Genomic DNA, 26,173 nt, shown 5'->3' on the forward strand with positions numbered 1-26,173 from the left:
AACTGCAGCCAGGGGGTCAAATCCAGCCCGATGACCTGTTTTTGGATTGTCCAGTGATTTTTACATTTTTAAAGAGTTGTGAAAAAACAAGAATGAAACAAAGAAGAATATGTGAGAGACTGAATGTGGCTCACAAAGCCTAAAATATTTACTCTGTGCCCTTTTTTCTTCTACTAGGCCTGACATGACCTCGTGAGCCTGAGGTTGGCTGAAGGAGAGAAGGAAAGGGAAGAACAGCCTTTGGTCAAAATCTCCTGCTGCCGCCAGCACTTGACATAGATTATCTAAATAAATTCTTAAAATAACCCAAAGAGATGATTTGCATTTTTTTGTCCTCATTTTAGCCAGAGGGAAAACTGAGGCTTAATGATGAATTTGCTTGTCTAAATTTCCATCTAGGAAGTGGCAGAAATCAGATTGGAATTTAGGTCTCTTGGGCTCTAAATCCTTGTGACACACTGGGTGTAGCCTCTTTCTCCAGGTTTCAGCCTCCAGATTCTGCATTTCTGAGCTGCGGATCAGAAGCTCATGGGCTGGCAGGGGAAGAGGATGTACCAGTGTACCAAAATGCAACCAGATAATCCCTGCAATAATCTTGGGAGCCAAGGTCACAATAAGAGCACGGAGGAGGAAGTGCTTAATTCTGCCAGTGAGCTGGGTTCTACGCTTCACAAAAGAGGTCACGGTAAGTTTGTCCTGAAATAAAGGATGCCTAAAGGATAGTATGAACGATCTCTGGGAGACATGATGGAGTGGGCACTCTGGGAACTGGTGGGTAGTTCTCTGTGACTGCAGCATAGGGTTCATGGTGGAGAGATGGCACGGCATTCTACTGGACAGCTATGTTGGAGCTAGATTAAAAAGAGTCAAGTTCTGAACCTAATACCCTGCTACCCCTCAGTTGCTAAGGACAAGATCACTCAGCAGATAGGAAGGAAAATGGAGAACAGCATAAGTTATCTGGAGTCAAATGAGATTACATATGTGAAAGTGCCTGGAACATGCAAAAGTATCTGATGATACTCAGAATGTCTAATAAAATAAGATCTGCCACTAACTAAACCATATTATAACTCAGCCTTAAGTTACTTATTGCGTATAAAATATTTAATGGAATAACCAGGATCTCTCATACAATTACTATTAATCCTCAATTAATTAGGGGTCTATAAGTCCCAAGTTCAAGTGCCACCTGGACCCAGCTGGTTGTAGCCAGTGAGAGGCACAAGGAGGACATCTCCTCTGAATCTCTCGCTCCCCCCCAGCATCCTCGCTATGGTTTCAGCTTCTGATGGGTGAGTTGGGCCCTGGGCTCTCATAAACCCACTTCCTCCCTTTGTCCCTGCAGTCCTGGGGCAGCAGCAGCTTCCTGCTGTTGTTAATCTCTGAGTTGCCTCACTATCCCTTGCTGGGTTTTCAGCTAGTCTAGCACTGGCGTAATTCATTTCTTGCTTTCTAGTCTTTCTGGTTTCAGTACTCAGAGTGATTTTCATCTTTCTGGTTATTTTTACTCTAGGAAGTTGTCTTAGTCTGTTCAGGCTAAAAAACAACAAAATACCATAGACTGGGTGGCTACAACAGGAATTTTTGGGTTGTTTACAACAGAAATTTATTTTCTCACAGTTCTGGAGGCTGGAAGTCCAAGATCAGGGTGTCAGCAGGGTCAGGCTCTGGTGAGGACTCTCTTCCTGGCTTGCAGACGTCCTCCTTCTTGCTATGTGGTCACAAGGTGGAGAATGAGAGAGAGCATGCTCTCTGGTGTCTCTGCTTAGAAGGGCACTAGTACTACCAAGAGAGTCCCTCCCTCAAGACCTCATCTAACTCTAATTACCTCCCAAAGGTCCCACCCTCAAATACCCTTACATTGGGGGTTAGGGCTTCAACACATGAATTTTATGGGAGACACAAACATTTATTCCATAATATAGGTATTATCATTTTTCATATTCAATGCTGCTTTGCAGATTAGGAAACTGTGACTAAGAGAGGTAAAGTATCTTTCCCTAAGTCCTAGCTAGTAAATTCCAAAATTGTTATTCAAATCCAGATCTAGGCCTCCAATGGTTTGCTATCATTAATAACTATTATACCAGATTGCTTCACAGAGTGTCCCCCTAAGAATCCAGTAATCAGATATGCATTTAACATGCTCACACAATTCCACCAAATTCCTATGACTTGTATTAGCTTGTGGGAAATGACCTATGGTAATTAAATCACAACATGATTGATGGGATGCTTTAAAATGTAGAGCTAACATCTGCATCTCTTTGTAGTTCACAAAGAGCTCGCCTACCCATTACCTCATTTCCTCATTTGATCTTTACAATGTGCTTGTCCGGTTGGAAGGACAGATCTAGACAGAAACAGAAGGTCAGAGAGAGCAAGTTAATTGCTCCAAGTCACACAGCCAGTAAGTGTCAGAGGAAAGGAACACTTAAACCCAGACCTCTGGCTCTTGATCTGGTTGTCCCATCACACCAGGTAGAACTGCAACGTTCTTTAGAGATTACCAGAACGGCAAAGACCTTGTGGAATGGGAGCTGTTTCTCCTATTATTTTAGACTTCCTGAGTATCATTAGATTCATTTGCTGGTGTTTCAGATAAGAGATCTGAGGGCTTGCCAGTGCACCGTGTTGCCTCTTTGAAGTTACATACTTCAAGGGAAGCTCTGTTCACCAGAGGAGGAGCTTTCTAAGTACAGTGGGTCAGAAGGGTTTGCGACAAGAACATCCAAAGCACTTGCCTGGTGGCAGCTGGCTACACTGATTTAATGATCCCATCTGTGTAAAAATAGATACTTCTAAAGCACTCAAAGCATTTTGTTCTCTTAAAATAGTTTAAAAACATTCTTCCCTTTTGTTTGTACTCCTAATTTGCTTATCAAGACCTCTTCTTAGAATTTAAGATCTAGAGAAGAAAGTGAACTTAAAAATCATTTTAAAGATAATGGTGAAACTCAGGGATCATAGTGTTTAAATATCTTATCCAATTTCACACAACTCATTGGTTAACAAGTGAGGTTTCTCTCTGTACATGTCACTGTATTTTGGGAGTCTGGGGAGGTAGATGGATTAATAAAAAGGGAATTCTGCCCTCAAAAAGTATGCCATCTAGTAGAGTAGGTTAAACCTGCACACCAAGACCTGTAGTCAAAATGAATAATGAAAATGTAATGAAGACATCGTGTGGGTGATAATGGTACTTCAAGGACTGTCCTGGGAAAACGACCACCAATCTTGACTTAGTACTAAAAGAGTGAGACTTTGAAATATAAAAAACTGCCACGGATGAAGTGAGGCTGTGCTGGGGAAGCCCTAGTTCAGGCTACTCCTGGCCTTTGCCTTTACATGTGGCTTGCAGCAAGTTTCCTAAATCAAGTAAATACCTGGAGGCCTTGTCCCTTAAGAACAATAAATGCTGAGCTTCCCAGGTCTGAAGGAGAGTCCTGGGCCTCTTCTTGCTGGATGTCCTGTTTTCACTATTTAACTCAGAGAGTCAGAGTCAGAGCAGCTGGAAGCCAGTCTTCTTGGTCAGGGAGCAGAGAGCTCCCCTGAAGTGCGGGCATGCTTTGTGGGAATGAAGGCGGGGCCTGAGTGGGCTACATGGGCCCTGTAGCCAGATCTGCTTGGGTCAAGGTGGGTATTAAAAGAAAATCTTCAGACAAATTAAATTCAACTGATTTTAATTGAGCAAAGAATGATTTGTGAATTGGGTAACTCCCAGAACCAGAATATATATGTTCAGAATGACTTGGGGGCTGCCACATGGTCAGATGACATTTATGGACAGAAAAAGGAAAGTGACATACAGAAAAGCGCCGGATTGGTTACAGCTCAGTGTTTGCCTTCTTTGAACAGTTTGAACAGTTGGCCTCGTGTGTGTGGCAGAAGCTCTGTGATTGGTGCAAGAGTAGGCTGCAGTCTGTTTACACATCCAGTTAGGTTACAGTTCGCTGTGCATGAAGAAACCTTTAGGCCGAATTTAAAATATGCAAGAAGGCAGCTCTTGGCTGAACTTAACATGAGGATGGGACTCTGGGGGATGGGAGACAATTACAGGGGGTGCATGCCAGGCTGGATGAGTACTTCTAATGGCAGGCGGGGAAGCATTCTAAGCTTCTTTGGGGACAGGGGCAGCCTGAGAGTTGAGGAGCAGGGGGAGAGTCTGGATAGCACGCAGCTGTCCTGGGATAGGAACCCACCTGCATGAAGACTTCTGTCTTGGCTCTTCTCTGTTGGGAGCCGCCTCTTCTTTGCTCCTTCCAACAGGGGACCGCTCCCTCTCTGAGCGATCTCTGCCTCCTTTCTTTGATCTTGGTGTAAACTTCTCCCTCCCACCACCGGTGTCCTTACTAGTCCCCTTCAAAACATACAAATGCAAACATATGTATATGTAATTCTTTTTACTGAATGATTCGTGGTCTTCAGTTTGGCTTTGGAGACTGGGGCCAGCTTAGGAACCTATGTAGAAAAGTTGTGGTATCAAGAAATGGTCCATCCATGCATTATATATATATATATATATCCATGGTTGTGGTGGATAGACTCTAAGGTAGACCGTGATCCTCAACTTCTGATATGCATACTTTTGTATAATCCCCTCCCTTTGAACATTACCTGTGACTTGATTCCAATCCATAGAACATGGCATGGATGAAGACATATGCATGATTATGTGCACATGATTATATGAGAGCATGGCACCAATCTTACTGCTAGTCTCTCTCTCTCTCTCTCTCTCTCTCTCTCTCTCTCTCTCTCTCTCGGTTGCTGACTTTGAAGAAGTAAGCTGCCATGAAACCTACAGCTGCACAGAATTAAAGTCTGCCAACAGTCTGGGGAAGCTGGGAAGATCCTTCCCTAGTTGAGCCTCTAACCCAGCCCTGGGTGACACCCTGATTTCAGCCTTAGGCAGAAGACCCAGCCAAGCTGCGCCCACCCTGCTGGGCTCACAAAAACTGTGAGATAATAAATGTGTATTTTTTAGGCCATTAAGTTTGTTGTAATTTGTTACATAACACTAGAAAACTAACACAGGTTTTGGTAGCTGGGAGTAGGGTGCACTAATACAGAGGTTCCTGTAAAGAAAGAGAAACAAAACAGAAGTGACAAAGAGAAATAACAGAGAGCTTTATACTTTCACACTGACAATGTTTTTGAATCTTTTGTCAAAAGTTCGCTAATAAACTAACATGCTCCCCACCCTCAAGCTGTTATGAGAGCTTTATTGATCTCTATGCCTCCATCCATTCGATGAACATTTATTAAATGCCCATTACTACAGGGGTTTTTACCACAATGGGATGTATACTCCTGGTGGGTTCTTCCACATATATGCAAATGATGACATGGAATAGCAGTGTCAGCTTCAGTGTCCTGAGAGCAATACAGTTGGCCCTCCACATCTGTGGGCTCCACATACTTAGATTCAAGCAACCATAGATCGAAAATACTTTTTAAATATTGCACCTGTACTGAACATGTACAGACTTTTTTCTTGTCATTAAATATACATGTAAGTAGCATTTACATTGTATTAGGTATTGTAAGTAATCTAGGGATGATTTAAAATATACGGCAGGATGTGTGTAGGTTATATGCAAATACTATACCATTTTATGTCAGGAACTTGAGCATCAGTGGATTTTTGTATCCGTGGGAGTTTCTGGAACCAATCCTCCACAGATACCAAGGAACGGCCGTATTTAGAATGTGTGTGTGCACAGCACCAATCTCGCTGGCCATTCACTCATGGAACTTACAGTCTGTTGGAAGACATAGACAGTTAAGTTACAATTATAAAAATACTTGCAAAATTTCATTTATGTTAGAGGATGCGAAAGAAAAGTATAAGGTTATCTTAGAGCATTTAGTAGAGGGGGACCTAACCTGAGTAGGGAGTGAGGGAAGGTTACCTAGAGGAAGTAACACATCAGTTGAGTCTGGGAGTGGGAGAATGGGCTGTGGGGTAAGATTCTGGCAGAGGAAACGGCATGCCAAGGATCATGAGGCAAGCAAGAGAGAGCTTGATGTTTTCTAAAGAGCTAAAGAGAGGCCAGTAAAGAACTAAACACAGGCCAGAGTGGTGGGAATGGTGCAGAATAGTGGGGACGGGCGAGGAGAAGTTGGCAGTGGTGACTTTTGTGAGACCTGGGAAATCATCCTTGACTCTGTTTTTATCCTGAGAACTGAATGGAATGAAGGATGATTTTCTGTCTCCATTAGAAGAAGTCAAAATGGGGAAAGGCCGCAGAAGAAGAGCAAACATACAGATCATAGATGCCCAGCAGGGCACCAGGAAGACACATAGGAAGGTAAACGAGGCTCATTGCTGTGGGAATGAAGACAGAAGGCAGGTTTCTTAGGTTGGTGGCAAATACATTCAGTTTAGGTTGAGAGAAGTAGGAAGTTACAAAACTTAGCTTCCTGGAAGGGCTTGAAAGGGAACGAGAACAGGTCTGTAGTGTACCTGATACAGAAAGAGACACCACAAGCTTCTCTGGTATCCAGCAAGAAGCACTGCAAGGGAATTTCCACCAAGACATCAATGGTAGGATTTTTAAAAAATGAAGAATGAAGTAGAATCTGTAACCGTTTTATGCACCTAGAGTTACACACTCTGGTGTGGTCTAGCAGGAAGACTCTCCAAGCTTGAAGGCTAGAGACGGGGGTGTCCTGGCTCCCTCCCTAACTGGCAGTATGCCAGTCATTTAACCAGTCTGGCCCCAGTTGCTTCACTGGGTTCTGAGAATAATAATAATCTCAAAGGTTCCAACACGAACATTATTCATATCTTCATAGACCGTCACTGCAGGTGGCAGTCAATCTCATGAGGACTGACTTGAGAGTATATGATGGGGGTGAAGAATTCCTCAGGAAGGAAGACCCCAGGCCATAGTCAAGAGGAGAAATCTAGCCTAGGATGGTGTCAGGAAGGCAGGGACGGAGCTGGCACCCCACAGGTTCTGGGACTCTACAGTGTGCTCCTGTGATGGTGCAGCTTACATAATCAAAGATATTGTAAAGTCAAATGCCCCAAAGACTCATAATCTACTCTTGCTTTTTTCTTTCATCTACCCAATTAGCCACATCCTCAAATCACATTATTGTTATTACCATGAATTCCTTCTTTACAGTGAGCAGTTTCAACTAGATTCATTTCCTGTTTTCTCCCCTCTGGGACCAGTACATGATGTCTGATGGCTTCTCAATGCCTGGGGAGTGTGTGATAAAAGAACAAACTTCATGAGCTGATAGTTCAGGGAGAGGGAGAATGTGGCCAGGGCAGAGTGAAAGGGGAAAGAAGAGAGCCCGGAAGACAAAGCTTGCTCTAGCTGCTGCTTCCACATCCACACCCAGTGACCCGGCCGGGAATAAACCCTATTGGCCTGGAGAGGACCACCCTCTAGTTGAGTCTGGAGTGTTTCCCTAGCCTTGCGTCAGCCTAGTTATTTATTGGATTCTTCATTTCCTGGATGGTTTTGGCTGGGAAGAATTTCTTCAGGCATTGATGTGCCAATCTAATTATAATTAATAAAGCAAGAGGCTGCTGAATGTGCTTGGTTTTTCCACCTTATAGATGGAATCAAACCTGAAGAGTAAGGAGCCTGTCTGACCTCAACATTGAGGTCACTGAACTTGCAGATGCTAACCACTTTGGGGTGTTCCCAGGGAAAGTAGATTGCTGGAATCTTTTAGGATTCAGTTTTATTTTTTTGTGATTAATTATTATTTTTTTTTTAGGGAAAGGTCTTCCAAAGTTCCAGGCCAAAGGGCAAGATACAGTACAGCATTCACTGTGTTCAAATGTGCCTCTCATTAACTGTATGATCTTAGCCAAGTTATATAACCCATTTAATCTGAGTTTCCTTTCTGGTAAAGTAGAGCTAATAATAATACCTACCACATGGAAGTGCAATGGGGAATAGATAAGATAATGTATATTCTGGTGCCAAATGTCTAAGTGTTATCAGCAGTTTAGATCCAGGAGAGCCAAAATCAGCATTGTAAGGCTCTGTGTGGTGAGAAAGGAAAAGGGAAGAACATAACCAAACCTCATTTATGAAGAAGCATAGCGTAGTGGGTTTAGAATGAGTGTTTTAGTATCAGACCTAGGACCAACTTCCACTTCTATCATTTACTAAATGTGTGACATCAGGAATTATTTTAATCTCTGAGTCTCAATTCTCTTATCTGCAAAATGGGAATAAAAATAACTATTGGTTTTGTCTTGAGAATTAAATGAGATAATGCACTGTGGCAGAGACTTAACAGATAACCAACACATCTGCCTTCTTTTTTTCATGAGTCACCAATAGACTATATTTCTCAGCCTCCTTGAGTCTAGGTGAGGCTTTGTGACTGAGCTCTAGTCAATGGAATGTAAGTAGAAGTGATATATGCTATGTAGTCTAAGCCTTTCCCCCCAAACCTTCCTTATAATCCTCTATACTCTCTCTTTTCTCATCTGCTGCTGAAATCCAAAGGAGAACTCCAGGTTCAGGGAAGGCAGAGCCACTATATGGAAGGAGCCTGGGTCTCTGAATGACTGTGTGGAGCACAGCACTCCTCCCCCTGCTCCTGCCAAACTGTATTGGATTATGGCTTAAACTACTGAGATTTTAGAATTGTTTGTTAAAATGTTTAATCTGCCCCAATGTATTTGTTTTCATAAGGAATATGGCAATTCTTCAATAAATGTTAGCTATGATTTTTATTACTATTATTTACTCTCTGGATAGAATGGCTGAGTGAGCAGTTTCAAGCCCACAATACTTTAATAAAGTTTAAGGTTACAAGTGAATTTTTTTTCTCTGTTCTGGCTGGAAGATTGAATCCTAATCTCTGGATTCACTAAAAAAGAAATCAATCACTTATTCATTTATTTATCAATATCCACTGAATGCCTATTATTTATATAATTTTTTTAGGTGCTGAGGAATGCAGAGACAGTAACAACATCTCCATGAAATCTTCAATTTCACAAAAAGAAACTGGCATACAATGAACTCTATTACCATTTAGATAAAATGTATGCTTTAACTCTCATGTAATCATCATAAATTGTGGCCTATGATACTTTGCTTCTTAAGAAATCAGAAATACTCCTTCAGAGTTCCTCCCAGGGTATATCTATGGGAAAGTTTTGCCACTTTTGGCAACCTCACCTTGACTTTCCAGGCTCAGGGAAACACAAGAGAAGGAGGGTTAAGCAGGAGCTGTTGCTTCATTGGAAACCACATATGTGTTTCCCTGGTGCTCTTCTGTGGCCTCTAGAAGCCTTCCCAGACCCTCCCTTCCTTTTTCTCCTCCTCCCCAGGATTGTATGACATGGTCAGCACCTTCTAGAGTGTGCTCTTCTGTCCTGCCTTCCCAGGGCAGGGGAGCAAAGGCTCAGCTGGGACAATCTAGTGTCAGTGCTGTTCAACCTCGCCAACCCCTCCTTCCTGGAACTCAGCTTTCCTATTTATAAAATAGGCCAAATTTGATTGGAATGCTGGTCATTGGGTACATAGCATTCCCTTCCATCCATTACAAACAACACTAACATATCAAGGCTTGCAGCTTTGCTGAGCCTGAACCCACATGGGCAATCATGACCTTTCTTCAGTACAGACCTCCAGACAGCTCTGGCCATCCGTCAGGGTTGGCTCCACAGCAAGATGCTCTCTGGCATCTTTGGTAGCAATGACAATCATCTCTCACCTCCTTAAACCTATTTTTAAAAGAACTTTTAGATATATAATCTTGTATACATCCTGGGGGGGGGGTGGCATCAGTTATTTTCGTGCCTTTATTCCACTGTGTTCAGCTCTCAAGAAAAGCTCAACAAATGTTTGAAGACTGAGAAGGAACTTCCTCCTCCTGCTGCCTTCTTCCCATCATCCCTTCCATTCCCTCCCCAATAGGTGCTTTCTCAGTCACAGGGACAGTGTCATTAGCACATGACTTCATAGGTTCCTCTAGTCCATCCCTCTGCTCCCAAATAGGCTACTCCGCAGTCATTCCAGCACCAACAAGTGCTGAGTGTGTTGAAGAAGGACAGTGCTCAGGCCCAAGAGCCCCTTCTTGGAATGCATGTTGGTAAAGCCAGCAGAAGTCCATCGGACCTGTTTGCAGATGACCAGTTGGCTCAAAGGATTCCAAATCTAGGCTGCGGACTTTTCCTTCTGAACATATCATTAGGTCTGATTGGGTGCCAAACCAGCTCAGAGGCAAGACTTTGTAACTGTGCCTTTTCATTCATTATTATTTTTAGGGCAGTTCTGTTTCTCATTGACTGGGGCCTGTTGGGCCCCTCCCTTGCCTTGTCATGCTCAAGACAGCCCGTTTGGCAGCCATCCAGGGACCAAGCTTGCCCAGAGGTGCTGTCGCCTGCCTCTCCTGACTGGCGGGGACAGCCCTGGGCTAAGGCCGCCTTTGTTCTTTCCCAGCGGGTTGTTTTCCCTTGGGCTTGGATGGCTCAGCAAAAGTCACTGGATGCTCTGCAGGGCGGGAGCCCTGAGCTGCACGGTTTGTATTGGAAACCATGCACATTGTTCTGGGTCATCCGCACGGTGCCAGCAGTTTTCCTTTTTGTCTGACAGGGTGCATAGTATGACAGGGGAATGGGGTGGGGAAATGGTCACGCACAAGTCAGCATGGTCTGCCTTGGGTCACACAGGCCCCTTTCCCAGCCACGCTAATGCTGGCAGTGACCACGAGGAGAGGGAGCCAGTGAGGGCGCTGGGGACACAGCTGTTCAGACTCAACCTTTAACACTGCAAAGCCACCCACAGGCACAGGCAGGCCAAGGGAGACAGAGAGGGACAAGGAAAGGGAAACAAAAGATGGCAACATTCAGGGGCGTAGGAGTGAAGGTAGAAAATGGGAGAAAGTCTTTCTTTAATAAATCATTTCTAGATATTACTCCAGTCATAGCATTCGAGCTCCTATAGCATCTGTGATATGCTACAGATAATCCGCCTCGTACTGTAGGCAGGTGTGTAACTTCAATGCTGCTCTAGGCTTGCTTTCCCCTAGGAGGTTCTCCTACTCTTCGGCCGGCATCCAACTCCCCCGTGAGCGGCCATCAAAAGCCGTTCACTGCACTGTGTGCATCTCCCAGCCTTCCTCCCTAAGGACGCTCCACGCTTCCACTCCTGAGACGGTGTGGCCTCCCCAGCCCATGTCATCTACCTCAAAACTGCTGATTTCCTTGGGGGAGAATACAACCCACTTGAGCCACAGGTCCCAGCGATGCAGCAAGTTCACTCAAGAGTTGGCGGTAATGATGTTATCCTGACACCACTTCCAGGCGCCATCTTGCAACTGGCCCTCCTCTTCCGCTTTGCTACCTTTCTCGTAAATCCACGCTTCCGCCTTCTTACATCTCTCGGTGCGAGGCTATCTTCTCACTCTCTCGTGTCCTCTATCACTATTTGACAGTGACTATTTACTGGGTTATTCTCTGGAAAATACATATACTTACATTTGGGTAGCACTTTACAGTTTACAAGATGCTTTTATAAACCTCATTTTAGGGAAGTCTTCACGACAATCCCATGAAACTCAGATTTTAAGCCAGATAGTACCTGGAACTGGGCCGTGAATCTAGGTTGTCCTACTCCATGTCCGGTGGCCATCTACCTCTCAAGAAGAGCCAGGACGTCTTGTAAGGTGAGGAAGGGGAAGTAGGGAGCTGGGTCCCTGAGGGTGGGGTACAGGCTGGGCTGTGAGCAATGCAAATCTTACAGAAAACTTCTTGGTTCAAGTCACCCACATTTTTTTTCTTTCCCAGGCCGCAGTATTTGCCTGTTTACTTTTGTTTTCTCTTCTACCAACTAAAGCTTCTGACCACAGTCACTCTTCATTCCCTCCCTTTTTACCTAACAGTTCTTGGTGTCCACAACGTTCCAGGCAGTGATAGCTCGCTTTCCTTGGCTCTCCGTGGAGGAGAAGGGTTGAAGTTCCCTTCCTGGGAGCCAGAGACAGCCCCTTGGAGACTTAGAGCTACAGGAGGTTAAAGGGCCCCTCTCTGTAGCAGGTCAACTTGACTGTTTTACACAGACACCCTCCAGCAAGGACTAAGGCCATATGTTTTTCTGTTAATATACTTGAGATTGGGGTAAGATGTATCTTCACTCCAGACAAACCCTCCATCTTCCACGAATTTCTCAGATAGAAGCAGGATGAAGTGGAGACCCAGCTGATCTGCTCCTCCTCTCGCGTGCGTGTCCCACAAATGGTTTCCAGAACACGTGTCCTTTGGTTTCCCCTCAACCTCCCCGATTGCTCCTTCTCAGGCTCCTATGAGGTTTTTCTCCTCCTCACCTTGGAGGGCTCCAGAGCTCAGCTCTTTGTCTTCTCTTCTTCCCTAACTACACTCATCCCTTGGTGACCTCACTCACTCTATGCCTTTAAACACCACCTGTATGCCAGTAACCCCCACAGTTATTTCTCCATCCCAAATCCAGGCTAGTGTGTCTAACTGTGCAACCAACATTGCTGCTTCGATGTTTAACAGATGCATCAAGATTGTGTCCAACAGAAGCTCTTAGTTTGTCCTGACACACATTTCCCAGGTTTCTGCTAGTTTGTCACAACACTTCCTCACCAGTGTCCCCCTGCCTCTGTCGCTGCCTCTGTTGCCAACACAGTTGCCAAAGGGATCAGTTTGAACATAAATTGAATCATGTGACAATTCACTCTCCTTTCAAACCTTGAAGGTATCCCTTAATACTCAGAGTCAAAGCCAAATTCTTTGTACTGGTAAAGTATACTGATTGCTCAAATGGCTATGATTGTTCACCACTCTTTGTATCTGCCTCTTTTGCAAAGCAACACACAGCCTTCCCAGCAAGAGGTGTAGTCCATTCCCCACCCCTTGGATTTGGGCTAGCCCTGTGATTTGTTTTGGCCTGGATAATGCAGCATAAATGACCGTGTCCCACCTCTGAGTCTGGGCCTCTTTTGACCTTGCTGTCTCCATGCGAACAGGCCTGGGCTAGCCTGCAGGATGACGAGAGACATCTGGTCTTGTCACCCCTTTGCTCCAGATGACAGCCAGACAACAGTAAGACATGGGAATGAGGCCATCCTAGACGAGCCAGGCTTGGGCCAAGTCAACACCTGACCCTCAATGAGCAAGTCCAGCTGAGATAAGCTGAGCCTTATCAAGACCATCAGAGCTCAGCCAAACCATAGGGGAAGATTCCATGGATTCTGGGTGTGTTTATGTCTCACTCTCAGCCCAACCAGTTGACAAATAAGCCAGGCAGAAGAGGATGTTTTCTTTGGCCTGTCTTTGCAAAGTATCAGTGGGGGAGAGAGGGACCCTGTGACACTGAGGGTCTCTTAATCCAGTCCTTGGAGATGCCTTGATGGAACGCACATGCTGCAGGATGACTCCCTACAACACAGAACAAGCCCACACTTGGGAAATGTTCTTCCCACTGTCCCTACAGTGCCAGGAAGGTCATCAGGAGACCCACCTCCACCTGTGCCTGCGACAGTGCTCAGTGACTCTGGTGACACAGGAGGCCAGTCCCCACCACTGGTGTCTACATGTCCAACCAATGACCAATATCATGTCCTTATTGTGCCATACATCCTGGTTTGTTTGTGACAGTCTCAGTAACGCCTGTTGTTCCAACACCCAGTCTGGGTTATGCCCCTTTCACTTTAGAAAATGTTCTAATTAATTATAGTACATGAGTTAAATGGTTACCCTAACTACAGAGTACCTACAATGCAACAGGCATTGTTTCAAGCATTCCGTGTATTTTTTGTTTTTTTACCTTGACACCTTGTAACCCGTGGGGCAAATATTACCTCACTCACCCTGGAATCCGAGAGGCTGAAGGATTGATCTGCTGCTCAGGAAACCGGCAAGTTTAGACCTTGGTAGTGGCTGGGTAAACAAACAGCAGAAGCCTCATTCCCTAGGTTTTCAGGAATGTGACACAAACTGAGTACCTCCTCCCACCCCCTGAAATGTGTTTCCACTGGACAGTGGGCCCAGCCAGGGAAGGGTGTTTCCCATGGAAGGTCGCCTCTCCCTCCAGCAATCATCAGTGTCACAGTCCCCAGACTGATAGCACGTGTCTGCTCCTATGGGACAATTTCCCGCATCCAGTAGAACAACGCTTACATTCTGGCCTCGTTTCATGAGAGCTGATATTTCTCTCGTAGGAGGACTGGAAACTCTCGGAATGAGATGGAAACTTCCAGGGCAAGGTCCGAAGAAAGCTAGCAGTGGCCCTGCTGCAGAGCACGGATGGAAGGGCTGGGGCCCACTCCAAGCCTGGCATCTTCTCCATCAGCTCGGGCGTGCTAAGTAAGGGCTGAGGAAGAGAAGGGCAAGCCAGGATGTGCCAAGCCGCAGTTGTGTGATTCAAAGCAGAATCAAATTAACTTGTGGAGTTGGATGGTTTCCAGATTGCTTATAAATGTCACAGAAAGGCAGTGGCAACACCATGGCTGTATTCTCTCTTTTTTCATTTTTTCTTTTGAGTCTTTTTTTTTTAAAAAAAGCTTTCAGCTTAGTGTATCATTGAAAATGCTAACAATAGCTTACTGTTGAATAGCTCTTTATAATATATAAAATGCCTTTTACATCTATTATCTCAGTGGGTCTGACACCAACCTTGTGAGGTAGACAAGTCTGTTATTAATAACTTTGTTTTAAAGGTGAGGGCACTAAGGTTCAATGAGGTTAAGTGATTTGTTCAAATTTACCTGTATTATGATGATAATACATATCATTTGTGGAGTGCTTAAGTGCTCCGTGTGCCTTATTGCATTCGATGCTCACAGCCCCCCATAAGGTGATGTCATTCTCCCCAGGAACATGAGGCTCTGTGGAGAGGTGTCTGCCCACAATCAAGTCACCCAGCTGGGGAGAGGGGGAGCTGGGACAAGCACTCAGAGTCCCCACTCAGAACCCAATCTGATTTGAAATCCTATGCCCTTGCCAACACGTGGGAGATTAATGTTTCCAAAGCATTGTTTAAAATGGGAAGAATTGTCTTACTGAGAAGTCTCTTGCTGACACTTTTACTGGGCATAGAAAGGTGGATTAGAAGGAATCCCCGAGGTGGGATAGGAAGAGGGAGGGTGAGGGTCTGAGAGATGCAGCAAGGGGCGGATGATGCTGTGGAAAACTGTCCTCATGGGGCCTCGTGGGGCTGGGCACACAGCAAGCTCCGTAATGCAGAGACCACAGCCTCCTGTTGTTCTGGAACCTTCTGCGTACTCACTAAATAGTTGCTGAATAAATGGAAGAATAAATGAGTTTTAAATTCATGAAAAAGATTAAGGAAAATATGAAAACATTTCAGTAACTATTTATTTAAAAATTAATAAGGTAATCATTTTCAATGGTTCCTCTATACCTGGGCAAATGATTATCACCTACGTGCCAGTGCTATTGACCACTTCTTCCAGTTCCTTAATATTTTGAACACAAGCTATATTTCTCTTTCTCGGTTGCTCTTTCCTATTAAAAGCTATGTCTAGTTTCAAACTTCAAGCACAGACTCAGTTTGAAGCTTTCTCCTCTACCTCCAGCATAGCTGCGTGGGGCCAAGCTGCAAGGCCTGGCTCTGAAATGCTTCCTCACCACCTCCTCCTCACAGGCTAGCGCTTCTGGTGGGAATAGGGGCATAAGGTGGTGGCCAAGTGTCCCAGGCCCCACGGTGGTTTGGTCTGCTTCTGTCTGCTCCTGGTGCTCTGCTATGGTGTAGCAATAGGTGCAGTTTTCCTGAGGGGGGACAGGAAAGTGTAGACACTTCACCTTGACTCTCTCCATGATCAAGTTACTCTTCAGAGGGGGCCCCATGCTTCCTATCTGCCCTTCCAATATGTCTACATTCCCAACCCCTGTTCCAGGTAGGGTTTTGTCTCATTTAGCCACTATATAACACCCGTGTTCTCCTCTAGGCCAGGGATTCCTGCCATTGGAGCCTGAGAACCACAGGGGTCCTCTGACCCGATGGCCATGGGAACTGGACACATTGATGGCCTCCTCCGTCTCCTTCCCAGGGTTCGTGAACCAAGGTCCCATCTCACCCTGTGGAGTCAGGCTCTCCAGCAGGCCTTCCTCCTTCAGAAATCTCCAGAAAGCAAAGGCACCAGTCTCTATGCTTATTTACATCTCAAAGCTTCAGGGCACAAATGGAAGGTTTTTCTAAGAACTTCCTCATCATGCCCTGCTTAGCTCCTGTGACAATACCAGGTGCACTGACAGATTTCACATTTAAGCAAGAATTCAGCATGGTGGCCGAGCACTGTGGCTCATGCCTGTAGTCCTAGCACTCTGGAAGGCTGAGGTGGGAGGATTGCTTAAGCTCAGGAGGTCCAGACCAGTCTGAGGAAGAGTGAGGCCCTGTCTCTATGAAAAATAAAAAAATTCAGCATGGTGATGAGATACCAGGTTCCCCATCTTGCAGGCATTCCCATATCTTTGAATGACTCTCTTAGGAAGTCAATGTTTCCTTTGGCTTTGGAGGAAAGACAGCTCTCTACCCTTCCTGTCCCTAACCACTGAGTGCACACAAGGCTACAGACCTGGCCTTTCCCTCTTTTCTGTTCCTTTCCCTCCACTCTCTGTGTGTAGACCGAAGGGGATGATGAAATACAATGCTAGTGGTTGAATCTTCCTAAACCAGTTCTGCCTCCTTTTAGAAAGCTGGGGGTCAGGGCAGAGAGGGTGGTGAATGATTCCAATTATTAGAAGTATACTCTTTCTTTTCAGTGAGCTTTGATTAGGTGTAATTTATATGCAATCAAATGAACCCATTTTAAGTGCACACTTAAATGTGTATTTGAAAATTTATAAGACTGGGTAGCCACTACCACGCTGAAGACATTAAAGCATTTCCATCGCCATCAAAATTGTCTTTGTCTTTCTTTTCAGCTGTTTTTTTTTTTCCTATGGCCTCTAGTTGCCCCTGCTGAGATGTTTAATGTGCTTTAATGTTTTTAAACCAACTTGTGATATTACTAGATAATGTTTTTAAATTTTTTTTGAACATGAAAATGAGGCTTACACCAAATTACTATTCCAAGGAAGAAGAGGAAGACAGTGTTAGTCTGGAAAGAAGACCGGAGCAGGAGTCTGTGCTGGGAAGGGCTGGTGGCATAAAGTGGATCCGGCCCCCTCTGGCACAGGCAGGCAGGGACCTCAGGTCCCTGTAGGCCACGTTACCTGCATTTTTCAGTTCTGGGAATTAAGAAAAACACCCATGTCTAGTTAGAGTTCCATTTTTTAAAACATGTAACCTCATTTTTAAAAAATTCCAGAATATTAGGGGGGTACAAATGTTTTAGTTGCATAAATTGCTTTTGTATTTTTTGAGTTAAAGCTGTAAGTGTGCCCATGCCCCAGATAGCACACATTGTGCCTGCCGATGTGAGTTCCATTTTTTCTATGCCAAAATGGTGATGTAGACAGAGCGATGTCTCCAGTGTGTGTGTGTGTGTGTGTGTGTGTGTGTGTGTGTGTAAAAACGGGGGTGGGGGGTAGGGGAATGTGGGTAGAAGGGAAAGAAGGAGGAGGGGAGGGAGAGAAAACGAGAATGATACATATGGGTGCTCTTGGCAAATATCCCCCATCCAAAAATATCTCCTATTGGCCTCTCAGCTGCCTAAAGTTGTTTTGCCATTGGTGAATTTAGACCTCCTGTATGAATTAATGTGGGAAAGACAAAAAGGATATAGGACTAGGAATCAGAAAATTCATCCCCGCCTTGATTCTGCCATGAAAAGCTGTTAATTCTGTCCAAGTTGTTTCCCTTCCCTGTTTCTCATAAACCTCATTGGTTAAAATGTGCACAATACTCGTTGCCCTAATGGTATAAAAGCTCTTGAGAAAGTCAGGCGTTTTATAGCTGGTCTGTGTTTTCGGGGCTGGAACTTGATCCTTCTCTTTGCAATCTACCTCTTTTTAGTTCAGAGAAAGGCCCAGTAGTTGCTGCTGATTTGTCATTTAAATAAAGAGTAAATGTGTCTTGAAATATAGAGGTGATATCCAGAATGATCCCTCCTTTTCCCTAAAGGACATTTATTTTATCCCTGTCAAAGCAAAGAGGGAAAGGAAAAGAAATTTAATTACCAGGAGATACACTGAAAAAATGTTCTTTTTTAGGGTAAAACTATACAGTAGGCGCTAGATGCCCTCTCAATCTCTAGCATTTAATACAAATAGGATATTTATAGCATGTAAGTGAAGCATAAAAGAGGACAAAAATGAGTATCTGCACACTCACCACTCCAGCGTAAGAAAGATGATTACGGACAGGGCTCTCGAAGGCCCCATTGATCTCTCCCTGATGTAATCTCTCTCCCTCCCCACAGTTAACCACTATGATAAATATCTTGTTTGTCTCTCTCAGGGCTTTTTAAAAAACCACATATGACACTATTCTTCGACTTGTCACAAGTGGACTCATGCTGAGTGTGTTACTTTGCAATTGGCTTGCTTGGTGGTTTTGCATTTGTGAGATTTCTCTATATGGGTGCATATCATCTCATTTCAGATATTTTCAGTGCTGCATAGTGTTGCATTATATGTACATTCCACAGTTCGGTTACTGTCCTGTTGGTGAAAATTTGGATTGCTTTTCTTTTTTTCTTTTCCATGACAAGCAGTGCTGTTTTGAACATTCTTGTCCATGTCTTCTGATGCATATGAGCAAGAGTTCGTGTAGGTTTTAGGCCCAGGCGTGCCTTCAGTGTCTGACACACTCAACTCTACTAGATGCCAGATAGTGTTTGTTCCAGGGTGGTGGTGCCAATTTAAACCCCCACCAGCAGTGGACAAGGGTTGCCATTGTTCCTCAGTCTTACCAATTGCCTATTCTTAGGCTTCTTAATATTTTCCAAATTGGTGGGTATAAAAATGGTACTTCATTGTGGTTTTACTGATTAGGATGAAAACATTTTCCAGTTTATTTACTGTCGTCCCCCTTTTCAGCAGGCGACCCTATGTAAGAAATTTAGAAGTTCCTTATATCTTTTACGAATAGTAATCTTTCATTGGTGATATTTTGCATATATTTATTCCAGTTTTTAGATTTTTTTTTATTTCCTTTATGTTGCCTTTTCATGAACAGAAAAAACATTCTGTTCGCTAAGGAACGAAGTTCTTAACTTTAATATAATTGAATTTATCCATCTTCCTTTACAGTTTGACATGTATTAGACGAAGTCCTTCCCTAACATGAAGTTATAAATACGTTCTATGTGTTACTCTAAAATTTTATATTTTGCCTTTTACCTTTGTGCCCTAATCAATTCAGAATCAATTAGGTTAGGTGGGAATTCAGTTTTTTCCTTTCCATGAGGTTAATTCGCTGTCCCGGCACCGTTTACTGCCTGGTTTCTTCTCCCTTCCCCCACTGAGTCACAGTGACCCCAATGTTAGATGTAAGGAGGACCTAAACATGCAGGTCTGCTTCTGCGCCCTCTCTTCATGGTACTGTTTGACTCTCACTTGGTCAATACCACTTTGTCTTAAGTTTTACACTTTGTAATAATTAATATATGGTCGGACAATCACTCTCCATCCCATACTCTTCTTCTGTAGAACTTTCTGGAACTTCTGGGCCTTTTGCTTTTCCATTTAAATTTTACGATCATGTTGTCAAGGTCCATGAAAATCTTATTGGGATTTTAATGCTAATTGTATTAAATCTATAGAGATCCACTAAGGAGAATTGACAGTTTGCCATGGTAAGTCTTCTTTATCTATTTATTTACTTTTCTTTTAATAAGGTTTATAATTTTTTTCCATGAAGTAGTCATATTATTCATTAGATTTATTTCTGATTGTTTCATATTTTTGAAAACACTACAAATAGATCTTTATGTATTTTGATCTGTATGGCCATATATAAAAATGCAATTGATTCTTTATATTAGATTTTTATCCACAAAGCCTACTAAATTCTCTTATTAATTATAATATTTTTCTTTAGTTCCTTTTTGGTTTTTTTTTATGTAGCCAATCATATGTTGAAACATGGCAGTTTTGTTATTTACTTTGCAATCTTCTACAGAGCTATTTATTTTCACATCTTTTGTGTATCAACTGTGATCTGAAATACAGCATTGAATATTCACAGTGATAATGAAAATCCTTATCTGGATCTGGATCTTCCTGATCCTACAGGTAAACTTTTAGTGTTTTACTGTTAAGTATTATGTCTGCAGTTAGTTTCTTGGCTGTTACATTCTATCAGGTTAAGGCAGTTTTCTTCCTAGTTTGATACACATTTTTTTTCATGCATGTATGACAAATCTTACGTGACTGTTTTCTGCATCTGTAGAGATGATTATGTGAATTCCCTCCTTTCACAGGCTAGTGTGAGAAATTGCATCCTGTCCCTGGCATGCTGCAGAGAGTGGCGAGCTGTTCCTACAACCCATTCCTCTTCTCCCTGGGCACACAGCTAAGCTGTACATCCTGGCTGCCCTTGCAGTCTGGTGGCACTTGCGACTGAGCTCAGGCCAACGGGTTGTGAGTGGCTTATCCCACTTCCAGACCTGGCCTGTAACTGTCTCCCACGTGCTATCATTCCTCCTGGTTCTTCTTGCACAGCTTGATGTGCATGTGCCCAGGGCCCTGGAAGCCACTTACTGAAGACAACAAAGCCAGAAAATGAGAAGGGACTGGGTCTCTCAATTCCTCTACAGAGCAAATCACCCATTTTGGACTTTTCATGAGCAAAAAGTAAACTTCTATCATGTGAGTCAGTATTCATTTTAGAATTTATTATAGCAGTTAGTTGACCCTATCCAATAAATAGGAAAAAATCGGCTTAGTCTTAACATGATATCTTTTTAAACACTGTTAAGTTTAAACATTGTTAAGCTTAGTTTGCCAGTATTTTACTTAGGATTTCCTGGAACTAATGGCATGAATGAGACTGGCCCATAATTTTCTTTTTTTCATATTGTCTTTTTCAGTTTAACTCTCAAGATTATGCTAGCCTCATAAACCAAGCTAGGGAGTATTTCCTCTTTTCTGTGCTCTAGACTAGTTTGCATATGTTTCTAATTATTTTTGCTTTTAATGTTTGGTAGAAATTTTTCAGCCTGCTTTATCTGTGTGGGAAGATTGTTTTTTTAAAATCACTTTCAGTGGTTGTAGGCTCAAGTGTTTTATTTCTTTTATATAAGTTTGGCAAGCCATATTTTTCCAGAGAGTTGTTCTTTTTATCTAAGTTTTCAAATTTTTGACACAAAGTTCTTCATATTTTCTTATGTTTTTCTTCTCTATAAAAATCTGTGGTTTGCCTTCTTTCTTGTGGATTTTCTCTCTCTTTTTTTAACCAGTCTTGCCAATGATTTATCAATTTTATTAGTCTTTTCAGGGGAATAAATTTTTGCTTTGTAGACCCTCTCTTTATTTCTGTTCTGATCTGTATTATTTTCTTTGTGTTTATTATGGCTTCCTTTTTCTAACCTGTAATTTTGATGTCTAGCTCATTAATTTCAACTATTTTATTAGAGTAAATAATTTAAAAAAAATTTTTTTTTAGAGATAGGGTCTCTCTCTGTTGCTCAGGCTGGAGTGCAGTGGTGTAATCCTAGTTCACTGCAACCTCAAACCCCAGAGCTCAGGCAATCCTCCCACCGCAGCCTCCCAAGTAGCTAGGACTACAGGAATGTGCCACGACCCCTAGCTAACTTGTTTTTTCTTTTTTAGAGATGGAGGTCTCACTATGTTGCCCAGGCTAGTCTCAAACTCTTGGGCTCAAGCAATCCTCCCACCTCAGCCTCTTGAAGTGCTGGGATTGTAGGTGTGAGCCACCAGGCCTAACGTATATAATCAATAAATTTAATGCTATAAATTGTCTCCCAAATCACTTTATCTCCATCTCATTAGTTCTGAAAAGTAATATTTTTCTTATTGCTTAATTCTAAATATTTTAAAAATTTACCTCTTTCTTTTTTTGTCTATACCTTACTTAATTTCCAAATGTATGGTCTTTTTCTAGTAATCTGATATAATTTCTTAATTGTTTGGTGGTCAAAGAACTTGATCTAAAATAATATCAATCCTTCTATATATATTGTTACCAGTAACAGAGTTGGGCAGGTTTTCTTGTCTACAATACACAATGGAGTGGAAATTCAATCATAGAAATGTTGAAGGTGGAAGACCAATTAGTGTAACTTTAAAAATTGAGATCCAGAGAGATTGAACTGCTTGTCTAAGCTTCTATCACTAGTTAGTAGCAGGGCTAGGACATTGAAAATGGTTTCTCAACTTCCTACCAGTGTTATTTCTACTAGACTTGCTACCTCCAGGATAATCTGAAATATCAGTACACTAATTACTGCAAAGTTGAAGTGCCTAGACTTTTCTGTTTTATATTTTCAAACAAAAAGTTGGATTATTTTATCTATAAAATGATCTTTCAGTTTCACAAAATGATACATGTGCTTTATTGAGTGTGTGAACTTTATAGATATGTACTATATATATATTACATTCATACACAGGGACATGTACATTAATGTACTAAACTTTTAATCAGACTCTTAGACACCTGTATGAAGTCAATAACGAATGAGCCATGCTCAGATAATTTGTTCTGCAAATGATCTATTTGATACTGGGATGTTTTTCATGATCTCTTTACCAGTGCCTCTTCACCTCTAATCATATCCTGTAAACTTTGTCATTGACTACTTCTCCAGCAGCCCGTGAGGCCATTTCTCCCAATTGTGAACAGTTTCATTCACTCAGCAAGTATGCACTGGGATACCATCATGGGAGATTCAGAGCTAAAGAGTTGGTGAGAAGAAAGGACATCCATTTACTGAGCACATATTGCATTTAAGTCATTCTGCTATAAATGCATATTCTTTTAATCCCCATAGCAACTCTTCTATGGGGTGGGTACTATGATCCCAATTTTAAAATAAGGAGTATGAGATTTGGTTTGTTAATAAGTAGAAGCACAGAAAGGGTTCTCATCCAATGTAGGGATGCAGTCTACCTTCTTAGTTGAATGAAACCAAGACTAACACAAAGTGGAAAATACAATGAAGTTAGCAAAATGTTGGGAAAAAGAGTGAAAATATAGGATGGGGCCATATTTACAAAGGTTTTGAATGCAAGGCTGAAAAGTTTGATTTTTTGTGTGTAAAAAAATAGCCATTGATAGAATTTATTGCGTATCCACACTGTGCCAATCTCTTAAAAAATATAATCTCATTTTTATAGTTATATTTGCCCTGTGAAATTGATATTATTATTTGCATTTTACAGATGAGGAAACTAACACTCAGAGAGGTTAAGGGATCTGTTTAAGATCACACAGCTAGCCAGTGTTGAATTCAGGATTTGAACTGAAGTCTATCTGATTGCAAAGATCATACTTTAACAGGAGGTAACATTTGCATATACTCAAATACACAGATCTTAAATGTAAAATTATATGAGATCAGACAAATGTATATACTCATATAATCAACTCTCCAATCAAAACAGAGCATTTTCCATCACCTCATACCCTTTCCAATCTTCACCTCCCAATAGGCAACTAGTGCTGTGATTTGTATTATCATAAATAAGTTTTGTCAGTTCTGGAATTTCAAGTAAATGGAATCATACAATAAACACTCTTTTATGTTGGCCTTTTAAAATTCAGCATAATGCTTTTGAGGTTTATCCATGTTTTGCATGTATGAATTTTTTTTGTTATTGCTGACTAGTATTTCATTGTAAGATTATACTATGGTTTATATATTCCATTTCCTGTTGATGAACATTTAAGTTGTTTCTAGTTTGGGGCTAATTATAAAGCTGGTGTGAACATTCTTGTGTTAAGTCCTTCTGTGAACATATGCTTTTATTTTTTTGAATAAATAATTCTAGAATGGAATTACTGGTCACAGAGTGGTGCACATTTGTAAGAAATTACCGTTTTTTGAAGTGGTTGAACTCTTTCACACTCCCAGCAGCAATATGAGAGTTCTAATTGCTTCACGTTCTTGTTAACATTTGGTGTTGTCAGTCTTTTTAATTTTAGCCATTTTAGTGGGTATGAAGTGGTATCTCATCATGCTTTTAATTTTTGTTACTCTCATGATTTATGATGGCGTGTGCCTTTTCATGTGCTCATTATAGAATAGAACTTTTGTTGTTGTTGTTAAGCATCTAAGAATTTTGCCCATTTTTATTGGGTTATTTGTCTTTCTCTAATTGAATTGTAGAAGTTCTTTACATATTCTGGTTTCAAATTCTTTATCAGATATATGTAAAGCAAATAGTATTATCCAGTCTGTAGCTTGCATCTTAACATTCATAATGGCGTCTGTGGGCCAACAGAAGTTTTAATGTTAATGAAGTCCAACTTTTTTTTTTTTTAGGAGTATAGATTTTTGGATCCTGCATAATCTTTTTTTAAGTTTTTATATTTTTAAATTTTAATTTTTAATTTTTTTAAATTTATTTTTCTTTCTTTCCCTAAGGTCGTAGTTTTTCTGCTTGACTGCATAATCTTTTTATTTCCTTTTCGTCAAGGCAGAGTCTTACTATTTTGCTAAGGCTAGTCTCGAACTCCTAACCTCAAGCAACCCTCCTACCTTGGCCTCCCAAAGTACTAGGATTACAGGCGTGAGCCATGGTGCCCAGCCAAGGATCTTGCATAATCTTTACCTACCCTGAAGTCCAGAGATATTTTCCTAGATTTTCTTTTGAAAACTTTATAGTGTTAGTTCTTATGTTTTGATTTGTGATTTACCTAGAATTAACTTTTGGATGTGATGTAAAGTAGGGGTAGAGTTTTATTGTTCACTGTAGTTGTTTTCCATAGCTTTATACAGTTGTTCCAGCATTATTTGTTAAAAAGATTTCCCTTTCCCCATTGAATTACTTGCAAATTTTGTTGAAAGTCAATTGACATATACATTTGGATCTATTTTAGCATTGTTAATTCTTTCTTATTGATGTGTTTATCTAGCTTTACACCATTTCCAAATAGGCTTGATTTTATAGCACTGTAGTTTGTCTTGTATTCAGGCAGTGTGAATCCCATAACTCGTCACTCATTTTCAAAATTATTTTGGTTGTTCAGGTCCATCACACTTCTATATAAACTTTTAAATCTATTTTAAATTTTTACTGGAGTTACATAGAGTCTGTAGATCAATTTGGAGAGAACTGGCATCTTACTATTGAAATCTTCTAATTCATAAACATGATGTCTCATTCCACATATTTAGGCTTTCTTTAACTTCTCTCAGCAATATTTTACAATTTTTAGATCTTGAATCTCCTTTTTAAAGGATTTATTCCCAAGTATTTGATGCTTTTTTGATGTTACTGTAAAGACTATTTTTAAAATTCCATTTTTCAATTGTTTGCTGCAGCATACAAAAATACATTTTACTTTTGTATATTGATCTCTTATCCTGTGACCATGGAGGGTCTTTGACTAGTGCAAAGAAGTGATCACAGAGGTATTTTGGGGAACATGGTTGTAAGAATTGTTCCCTGCCATATTGATTAGATGCATCCCATGAGAATACATGAACTTTATTCTGAGGCAGAACCACAGACCATACATCAGACCTTAGGTAGCTGCCTGCATTATTTGTGCTCATAGTCAAATGTGTTTGCTCTTGGGCCAGGGAATGTGGGTAGATGGTTGGAAACTCATTCATCACCCAGGCTGGCAAAGCACCAAGTTGTTGGTGGTGGTGCTTGTATGTGTGGGTGGACTATACATTGAGTATCTCTTATTCAAAATGCTTGGGACCAGAAGTTCTTCTCTTTTCAGATTTTTTAGAATTTTGGAATATTTGCATATACATAATGAGCTATCTTGGGGATGGGACCCAAGTCTAAAGACAAAATTCATTTATATTTCATATACATCTTATACACATAGCCTGAAGGTAACTTTACATAATATGCCTAATCATTTTTGGCATGAAACAAAGTTTGTGTACATTGAAGCATCAGAAAACACAGGTGTCACCATTTCAACCACCCATGTGGACAATCTGTGGTAGTTTGGCATCACTATATCATTCCTGAGTCTGCATTTATGATGAACAATCATTTTCTTACATTTATGCACACATAAGTACTTAACAATAAAAAATATAGCATACCGTTAATACAGCGAAAAAAATAACATCTTCAGGGTAACTAAGCAGCACGGTAGTA

The 26,173-nt window shown here is 41.7% G+C and overlaps 1 long non-coding RNA gene across 3 annotated transcripts; it reads right to left on the bottom strand.

Moving 5' to 3' along the window:
* Nucleotides 1–3,689: 3,689 nt before the first annotated feature.
* Nucleotides 3,690–11,328, bottom strand: LOC105859785 (uncharacterized). Of its 3 annotated transcripts, none has more exons than XR_012918852.1 (6): nt 11,222–11,328; nt 7,120–7,217; nt 5,616–5,768; nt 5,037–5,081; nt 4,206–4,464; nt 3,690–3,956 (listed from the first exon to the last, which is right to left on the bottom strand). It is a non-coding gene; the product is annotated as an uncharacterized LOC105859785 (long non-coding RNA). The 3 variants fall into 3 exon arrangements; XR_012918851.1 differs by having other exon boundaries at nt 3,690–3,972; XR_012918853.1 differs by lacking the exon at nt 5,037–5,081 and having other exon boundaries at nt 3,690–3,972.
* Between the last annotated feature and the right edge of the window lie 14,845 nt (nt 11,329–26,173).

The sequence above is a fragment of the Microcebus murinus genome, chromosome 4, assembly GCF_040939455.1.
Source record: "Microcebus murinus isolate Inina chromosome 4, M.murinus_Inina_mat1.0, whole genome shotgun sequence".
In the NCBI taxonomy this organism is placed as follows: domain Eukaryota; kingdom Metazoa; phylum Chordata; class Mammalia; order Primates; family Cheirogaleidae; genus Microcebus; species Microcebus murinus.